General features: G+C 39.3%; 1 long non-coding RNA gene across 1 annotated transcript; it reads right to left on the minus strand.

Moving 5' to 3' along the window:
* Window positions 1–6,410: 6,410 nt before the first annotated feature.
* LOC127357727 (uncharacterized) lies at window positions 6,411–7,812 on the minus strand. Its single transcript, XR_007882304.1, has 3 exons — window positions 7,395–7,812; window positions 7,205–7,278; window positions 6,411–6,817 (listed from the first exon to the last, which is right to left on the minus strand). It is a non-coding gene; the product is annotated as an uncharacterized LOC127357727 (long non-coding RNA).
* Between the last annotated feature and the right edge of the window lie 1,985 nt (window positions 7,813–9,797).

A 9,797-nucleotide genomic window follows, 5' to 3' on the forward strand; every position in this document is an offset into this window, starting at 1 on the left:
GACAAAGGTGTCATCAAGTGACAATAATTCCGTATGTGATAAGAGCTAAATCAGGAAGGCCATTGGATGTGGCTGAAAGATAAAAAAAAAAATCTATCAGGTAAGCTAGACCTTGAGTTGTTTTTTGGTCAAGTAGTTTAGCATTCGTCTCTAAAAATAAAGATACACTATATGGTGCTCCATACGTTTCTGCTGTCCAAATCATGATAATCATCCGTTTCAAATTCTGAGATACATTTATTTATTTCAATGTATTCCATGGCATTTTCAGATTTGATATTCGTTCAGTGTTTGAGAGGTCTTTTTTATTGTGTTGCTAAATATCCAAGCATTTTTTTACACAATTTTATTGACCATATTATAGAAATATGTTTCACTATCATACCGTCGTACCTATGCCTAATGATTATATGTGACAATTAAACTTTCTTCTGATTTCTACCATTTTGCACTCCAGGGCACGTCTCCTTGCTGACTACCGGAGCTTTTTTATCCCGTGAGCCTTGAGGCTAATAAATAATTTTGTCCTGGTATATTTGATCTTCGGTTATAATGATGAACGTCAGCTGACAAGCATAGCTAACCACTGTGATGCTGACAGACAGGTATACTGCAGAGCTGGTGAAACCTAAAACATGTTCACTGAGTTCCTCTCTCTTTTTTTTTTTATTGCCTGGTTGTTGGTGTTGTTCTGTTTAGAAAAAAACTCAATAGCTGGTGTAAGTCGTTTTATTACTACTATTATATAGTTTTCCCAGAAATATTTCAATATGTGGGGTACGCAGCAAAAGACTGGATGGAGAAATAGCCTAGAAATTGGGAAATGTAGGCTACAGCTACAACACGAGCCAACAAATTTTCAATAACCATTTCACAGTGAACACAGTGAAACATTTTAACACTTTTAATGAGAACTCAGCCAACGGTGACCTATAAAAGAGAAAAAGTGGTAGAAAGATAGACAGAGAGAACATTGTAATAACAGTTCTCACAGCCAGTGGTAGAAAGGAAGAAGCAGACATGTTAGATAGGGTGGCCAGGTGTCCTACTTTATTCCTTCCACAGCATTTTTATTCCTTGTCCCACGTCCCATATAATTAGACAGTGTCCCACATTTTGAAAAAGCCAAACCACTGCAGGACAGATGCTTTTCTAAAATCAGATTTTTCTAATCTAATGGCTACAAAAGAAAAGAGCTGGGAAGGCTGTCATCACGGGGCATCAAGTGCAGGTTAACCTGTTACCGTACACTATGCTCAATGGGGAAAATTGTGAGTCACCACAAAGTGGATTCACATGCAGCCGGAGTATACCCATTTTCAAAAAGACAGATTCACAGCCAACAGAGTCCACAGCCAACAGGAAATTCTTTAGGGGATATTTTTCTGATGTCAAACTGGCAGCAGTGACACGGTGTGACTAGATTTAGAAAACACTTAATTTCAGTTGGTAACACTTTACTAGACATAGTATAAGTAATTATATCACCAAAATTAGTAACTACCAACTCAAAATAGTTGCATAATAGGAAGGTTTGCTAGGATTGGCTACAATTTATGTACAATTAAGTACCCGACATGAAGACGCTGGTATCGTCATTGGCACAGCTGGCCACTATATAAATAATTAAGACGTTTACTGAAAACAAGTAATTACATTCTGTAGGTCCAACATTATGGTCAGGTAGGTAAAAAGAAAAACTAGCTATCAGAAACAAAGGAAAATAACTGAAGCAATTACAGAACATGTAATTAAAACAATATTTAATAAATAATGATTGTGGGGTTTGACCTACAGTAGAATTTTAATGTAAGCAATAATTAACCAATTACATCACATTCACCAACATCATAATTATCATGGGCATCATCTTTTATGTCCATCAGCCACACATACATCCAGCTTATCTGCAAGTCTCAACAACCACTTAAAATGTTTGAGCTGAGAAGCCTTAAGCCTCTATTTGTTTAGTAATTTCATGACTGGCTAACCTTCCTTCTCTGGGGCATCTCTCTGGCTCAGTTAGAGCTGCATGTGTGTATGTGTGTGCATTTGTGCTCATCAAGTAATATAACACTTCACCTCAATGTATACCCATTTTTCACACAGTTTTTTATATCTTTCCTCCTCAGCCCAAAATGCATCATCTAGCCCAAAATGTTTCTCACCCATTGCCCACAGACTCTTATGCGTCCAGCATCCATTAAGCAAGAACATTTTGCCACTATGAAGTTGTCTGGTGTGTGCCAGCAGTCCTGTAACTAAAACAATGTCAAACATTGACATTTTCCTGCAGATATACTGACAGATCATGTCAGCTTACGTGCCTTATAAATATGACAACACTAAACATTGTTAAGCATTAAAAGCTATTTAATTTGTCAGGAGGCAGTGGAGACGCCCTGGGGCAAAGAGAAGATAGTCTTTCCCCACCCCATTGGCATGTTATTGCATTCGTAAACTGTGTCATAAAGCCCCATATCAGGCCCATTTGTTTCCTATTGCATCATGTGTTGCATTTTCACTGCAAGTGGTTGGCTGAGGAGACCAGGACCGCCGCCTGATGGTCCCAGACCATCAACTGATCAGTGATGGCAAAAATTCAACATGTGGTCATTAAAGAAAAAGTGTTACTGATACGTTTAGCTTTCTGCAGCTATTACAGCTAAAGGCATGTTGACAGTCAGCTACGGACAGATTTGACTCTCTCTGCAAGAACTGATGTACAGTGTATCCAGATGTAGCCAAGTGAAAAAGTAGTTAGTAGTATTATTTGATATTTTTAGTCAAGGGGATGGCAAAATATAAACTTCTATCACTAATGGAGGCTGTACGGACTTTGGCCAAAGAGCACGAAGCAGCAGATGTAGCGTGGATGTAACCAACTGTTCCAGAATCGATCATGGACATTGCTGAGGATTTTATGTGGGACACATTAAGTGCTTGCAAAAACATGAGTTTTGTTTATGGATTTATTCTTTGTTAAACCCATTTTGCCTGAGCCTTGGTAATCAGATGAGAATAGAATGTTTTGTAAAGGTAAACTCTAAAAAGAACCAGGAGTCATTTTCATTTCATTTAATGGATAAGCAACCTTATTACCTTTATTTTCGACTCTTCTCAGTTTTATGTTTTAAGTACAGAAAGTCTAGGTCAAATTATTCATTGGCAACAGGTGTCCTGCGAATCTCGAGCAACTTTAATACTGCTCTCTCATTTATTGAGTTGTCTGGGAATAAATCCCTTATTTCATTTTCATAAATTGTGTCCTGCGGTGTTATTTCCCCCTGGTTAGATTTATGCAAGTATTGTATATGGATTTTTTGGCAGTGGCACTGTTTAAAATACGACATAGGAATAAGTAAACACGTAAAGAAAATTGAATGATTTTATATGTGGTAACTCACAAATGCATGTTCAGCCTGTCTCTACACAAAGATACAAATTCTATGCTCACACTGTACGGATCAATCGACCAGACACAATGTAGCTGCTCAAACTGAACATAAACATTATTGGTTTTGTCCACTAACAATTCCAATAAAATGTCATTCAAACAAGATGGTTATATCCTCATACATGTTGACAAAAAAGAGAAAGAAATGCAGCATTACTTTGTGCACATCCAAAAATATGCTCTGTCTGTTTCGCAGAGACGTTTAACTGTGCTGCTTAAACAAACTCTACAGTTTATAATGGATCTTTTCACAGCAGCTATGTTGGGAATTTGATCGCAGAATGGCCAAAATTGCAGACATGCCAAAAATCCAGCCAATCATTCAACAGCCAGATTGTTGATCATTCAGGCAATTATTCAGGTGCCATAACCACTCTCAAACGACAGCCAATCTCACAGAAATTTGGCCCGATTCTAAAAGAATTCAGTGTCTGTGAAATATCTGCCCAGTTTAAGATAAAAGTTGGTAGTTTTTGCAGATCTGCATGAAATTCTAGCCTCAAATGCATGATCCAGACAAACTTCCCAAGATTACAGATGACAAAGTCCTTTAACATTAACCATTCTTTTTGCATTTAAACATTTTGCACTGTGTCTACATGTATGCGTAGCATAATGCATATGTACGGCCTCATGGAATCAGTGTGTCTGATGGCTGCAGTGATACAGAGAGTTATCTAGCATTGTGCCTGTTACAGACATGCCACCATCATGACTGATACATCTCTTCCATCATTTCTCCTCTCTCATTATTCTTCAAAGTGGTACTTTCTACTCTGGGTCGAGTTACATCCACCTTGTTTAAAATGTTAGAGTAAAATAAACTGAAGTTGAAGCTTGGAATTGTTGCAGCCTTCTCCCTATCTGAACCAAACAGTCTGTAGATGACAGTAATACACTCTGGCGGGGTTGGCTGGTGGCCCAATGAATCATGCCTTAGGGTCGGGTTCCTACCCCATGGGAGGCATGGATTTGGGGTGTGCGGTAGGTAGTCGGCTAGAAGGTTGTAGAAGCAGGGAGTTCTCCTGCTGTTACTTCTTGTTAATCCACAGTTCACTGACAGGTGTTAGCAACAGTGTCTCAGTTTCACTCTGCAGTGTTCTACAAATTCACCAAATGACTTCACACCGTCCTTCACTCTCCCTCACTTACTCCTTCCACAGGAAAAAACAAGCACACGCACACGCACACACACACACTAACACATGGACCTACATGCACGCCTGCGCACCTGCCTCCCTCTCATCGCCATCAAACCTTGGCTCGCTTTCAGTCGCTGTTTATTTGAGTGGCAGAATTTTTTTCGATTTTGCAGTCTGAAACACTGACACATGAGTCACTCATCTCCCCCCCAAGACAAACACGAGCCTTTGTCTCTCGCTTCACATCAATTCAAGGCCTCCAGTCTTCGCCAAATGTCTTTTTAATGAAAACTGCATCGTCTCATCACTCAGTGAGTGTCTAATGGCTCCTGTATTGCTGCAGGTACCAGAGAGAGGTAGGGATATCTGGCACAGGAAAGCAGAACCTAGGACCAAGACAAACAACACTCGTGCACGCCCACAAACACTTTAGATTTCAGCCTCACCGAGTATCCAGCAAATCCAGAAGTGCATGCAATTAGTCTGGCTTCTCTTGCTCCCATGACGAACAGGAACAGTGCGGGTTGTTAGAGCAAGATATTTCTGAGTTCATTTAATCATCAGAGACTGTGAGGTGTGAAAAAAAACAAGTGAACAGGAACAAAGCAGTTTTCAATAAAATGGAGTGGCTAATGAGGACTAACGCTTAAAAATCAGACCACATAAATGAGAGTATAATCATATATATGCACATAATCATGTATGGCAGGTGAAAGCCCCATCAGCCATAACTTGATTGCATTGTATATGCCAAATCAAGGCACAAAAGGGTGAAATCATAGTTCTCACCTCACATTTCCTTCCCTGTCTTCTCCTCTTTTCTTCTCTGCATCCTTCTCTTTTTTCCCCCTCCCGGTCATCTCCTTTTCTCCCATCTCCCCTCCGTTCATTGTCTTTCCTCGCCTCACCTCACCTGCCCCTCCTCTCCCTTTACTCGACTCTCCTCACAGAGTGGAGGATTTGCTTGCTGATCCTGATCCCACACACAAAAGAAGGGTGGATAATCAGCTTCCTCTCTCATCCGGCCTGAATCGGTCCTCTTCAGAATTCCCACATGATGCCATGCCTTCCGAAAGCGGACTGTTAGCCATTATCCCTCATCTACTCAGCCACTCATCCCTAATCTTTGGCTCCCTTATCCCTGCTCCTTTTGGTTTCCGCGCTTCCACATCCAGCAGTCGCAGGATAGATGTGATGCAGTCTGAAATGAGGATACCATTTTGAACTTGTGTCGATGACCAAATACACATCTAGTAAAACAATGTGGGAAAAACATTATTTGCAATCAACTCTGGATATTCAGTCGCTAGCTGCTTTGATTGCAGCTCTACTGCTGATGAGGCATATTCAGAGTGATACTGCAGAAGGATGTGACTGGGTGCTGATACATGTAGCAAAAAAAAAGACTAAAGCTGTGTCTAAATTCCACAATAATTCTAATCAGGTCTTGTATAGTAGTTGTATATTCACACTTGAAAAAGTAACAAAATAAAAAGTGTGCTCATGATGGACACTATTGTCCAGTAATACAATTAAAAGAAAATGTTACAGAAAATGTGTAGTTACTAAAAGCTGAAAAATGTGTTTACCATGTTCACTATCTTAGTTTAGCATGTTAGCATCCTAAAATTTAGTATTGGGACAAAGTACAATTTGAGGAAAATGGAAATGTAAGTGGTTTTACAACCAAAGCAGCTGACGAATTGTAAGAAAATGTAAGACATCACCAAAGTCACTATCAATTTTCTTAGAACCACAAATGCTTGTGTAACCCGCCTCAGCTCTAACTGTTAATGGTTAAGACTGGGGGATACAGGTATGTTTATTTATTAGTGCATTAATTACCTTGTGGACCAGAAAATCAGAAGTCTAGATCGCTACAGGAGAAAGGGGTATTAGCAATATTGCATTGAGTGAGAGTAAAGGATTCACACAACCAACAGGTAAGTTTTAAGTATGTTATATTGTGTTGAGTAAAGAAATAAAATTGAGAATAAGAAAAAAACAAATTTAAATTGTCCACATAACATGAGATATCAACACAGTTCTCAATAAACTCAATCACTGAATAATCACAGTCTCTGTTTGGGCGGCTCGCCACTGCCACTGAGGTTCCCCTCTACCTCTAAAGAATGGGGGAAATCCCAGCGGAAGAAGAAGAAGTCATCTTCATGCAGATCTCAACCCGGAAATCCAACCAAAGAAAATAAGACCCGGCCTATAAAGGCCAAAAGAGGGTTATTTAAATATTCATATAAAGAAAATATCCTTTTAAATGTAAATAAATGCATATGAACACATATTTATACATATATATTGTAACATTGTTCCCTGATAATAATTTTAACTACTCTTTACTGTGCATTAAATGAACTGAACACATTTCTCATTAATAACATGAGACAAAATGCTTAACATTTCTTTCTCCCCGCCACTCACTCTCAGAGAAACAGAGTGGGGGTAAACAAAACACCGTAATATAAAACACAGAAACATATTTCTGACACAACATACATGAAATTAATGCCTCGTTAATTCCTATTAACATTAGCAATTGCACCTTCCAACTCCATTTATCAGTCTAACTTCAGTAAAGTTTACTCACCAGAGGCTCAAGCATCACATATACACACACTCCGGGTACAAGGCAGAACACAGCTCTCATCAGTCCAGGTTTCACTTTTGAAGAGACAGGGCCGGGAGTTCAGTAACGTATAACCTCAAAACAGAATTTAGCGGAGTAAATGTGGCTAATAGCACGGGCTAGCGCCATGCTGCTAATAAACACAACTCACGTTCTCCTTCGTCTGTCACAAAACACACGGTCCGCTAATCAAGAAGAAAAGCTTCGCTCTCTGCCCGACGATAAAATTAACGTTGGGAAGACGTTGGAATATTTGGCTCTCTTACACAGAACAGTGATATCTGCAGCAACAGGTTAGCATGACGCCACCTTGACGTTGGTCCGGCAGAGAGAGAAAAACACGACAGCACGCACACCTTGACGGCGTCTCCTTGGTAACGCTACGTTACATCACGTGAACTCCCAATGTCACCCGAATCTTTCACACTTTCAGAAAGGCACATTCACCACACTTTAAATAAACAAAATATTATTTGTAAACAGACATGAATAACCCGTTTATATTAATTTCTTATAATCTATTAATTTATTTATTGACATATTTAAGATTTTAATCCTAAATCCTATTTATTCACTTGTGTAAGATTATTTTAAATCAAACTCTATGTATTTATCTGTCACATAGAAAATATGAATTTATTAATTTTTTGATCTAATCAACTAACTGATAGACTGGACTTCTAATAAGGGCCTAGTAACCTGGGTTACACTTGACATGAGGAGTCAAGGCAACAGGCATTTAACAAAATGAGACATCCATCCTTCAGAGCCATCATTTTAAAGCAATGATATAAGCATCATCTGTCCAATGTTTAGTTATATCCTACTGCTGTATTTTATTATCTGTTGGATGAACAACAGTGTTCATAACTATCATATTTACATTTATTTAAATCCAAATGTGGCATAGTGTGTATAGATGAGATAGATTTTTATTTTTCATGTTCAACACACACACACACACACACACACACACACACACACACACACACACACACAAAATTATAGTTAAAATTGAATGATTAGTATGACAGGAACATTTTTATTTAATTAAAACCTGAAAGTGCTATTTCCTGCAATACTGAGCCTTCAATCATGACCAATAAAGCTGACCTTTCACCATAAAGCTTATTTTATACTGCACTTTTATATATAAAGCTAAATTCCCGTTAAGAAAAATTACATATTAACAATTCCTAACATGTCCGTAAAACAACTCCATACATGAAATAAAGGGAGTCACATGTTGACATTGTGTCAAGTCAACTCGTAACCAGCCACCGTTGTGAGCGGGAGAAGATGGTGGGAATGAGAGCAAGATGTTTAAAAAATTACAAATTTTCACTATAAAGTGCTGTTTGGTGGATCAGATCTATATGCAGATGAGGCACAAAATAGAGAATGTGAACCGCCATCAGTCCCGGTCTCCCTCGGTTTTTGTCTGTGAGCATGTTGGCCTGGTCATCCCTTCTTCACTCTTCTGGCTCCCAGCTTAGCGGCATCTACACACAATCATCTCACGATCCCTCCCAGTTCACTCACCTGCCTCTCACCATGTCATCAACCTGCAGTATATCTACTCCGGCTCTTCAAACACTCGTTGACCAGATTGTTGTTTTAAACGCAGTGGTAGCTACGCTTGGGCTGAACATCTCTGATACTTAAGCTCTTTAAGGTTTTACTTCCAATCATTTTCCTCGTGACTGTCTCTTGTGCCTCAGCATCACCGCCTGCTTCCCTGCCTCCCCCGTTTGCCTTCTGCCAGACGCACTTCCTCTCATTCACCGCTGCTCACACCATCTCCTCAGCCATTGTTCCCAAACTCCCTTTGGATCTCCAACGTCCGCCATCTCTTTTTCATCAAATCCAATAAAGATTTTAATGATTCCCTGTCTGAGTCCTGCATTTGAGTCTAACCTGAGCTGAACATTCTGCACATTGCCATCCCTAAAGCTCTGCCACTAGCAAGGATCAAAACACCACTGCCTTCTGCATACATCCTGCTCAGTCTTTTCAACTGTAAAGAACCCTTTTATTTCATTGCCAGTGCAGTATGTTTTAAAAAACTTTGTAGTCTATATAAATCCCCTTCAAGTTATGCTTCAATGATGACAAATGTTGCACTGTTACAGGAAACAAAATGATGATGGAAGATGAAAGTTGCATCTTAGGCAGGAAACAACAGATCTTTCTGCCATTTAGCCCCACAACAAAACATGAACCATGGCCATTCAATTAAAATAAATGTTCTTTCTGAATTTAAAGAAAGTATGTGAATATTGAACTAGGTTGTAATTGATTTATTCCCCAGAGTCAGGGAACTTCTGTGTAAAGGGCTTTTGAAGCACAGAATTCCTGTGTATACTTTCTGCGTAGGCAACCAGCTCCCAAGAGCACTGCCTCGTGTTCTTACTTTAAATGAGCTGTCTCGTTGACTTTTAAGTGAAACCTCCGACCTCCTACTAGTCTCCCACTAAAGTTCCTCCTATTGTCTGCTTTCCCGTCTTCATTTCCCTCCTCTTCCAGTATCCAAAAAAGCAACCTGTTTGTTATC

This window comes from Dicentrarchus labrax, unplaced genomic scaffold (genome assembly GCF_905237075.1).
Source record: "Dicentrarchus labrax unplaced genomic scaffold, dlabrax2021, whole genome shotgun sequence".
NCBI classification, from domain to species: domain Eukaryota; kingdom Metazoa; phylum Chordata; class Actinopteri; family Moronidae; genus Dicentrarchus; species Dicentrarchus labrax.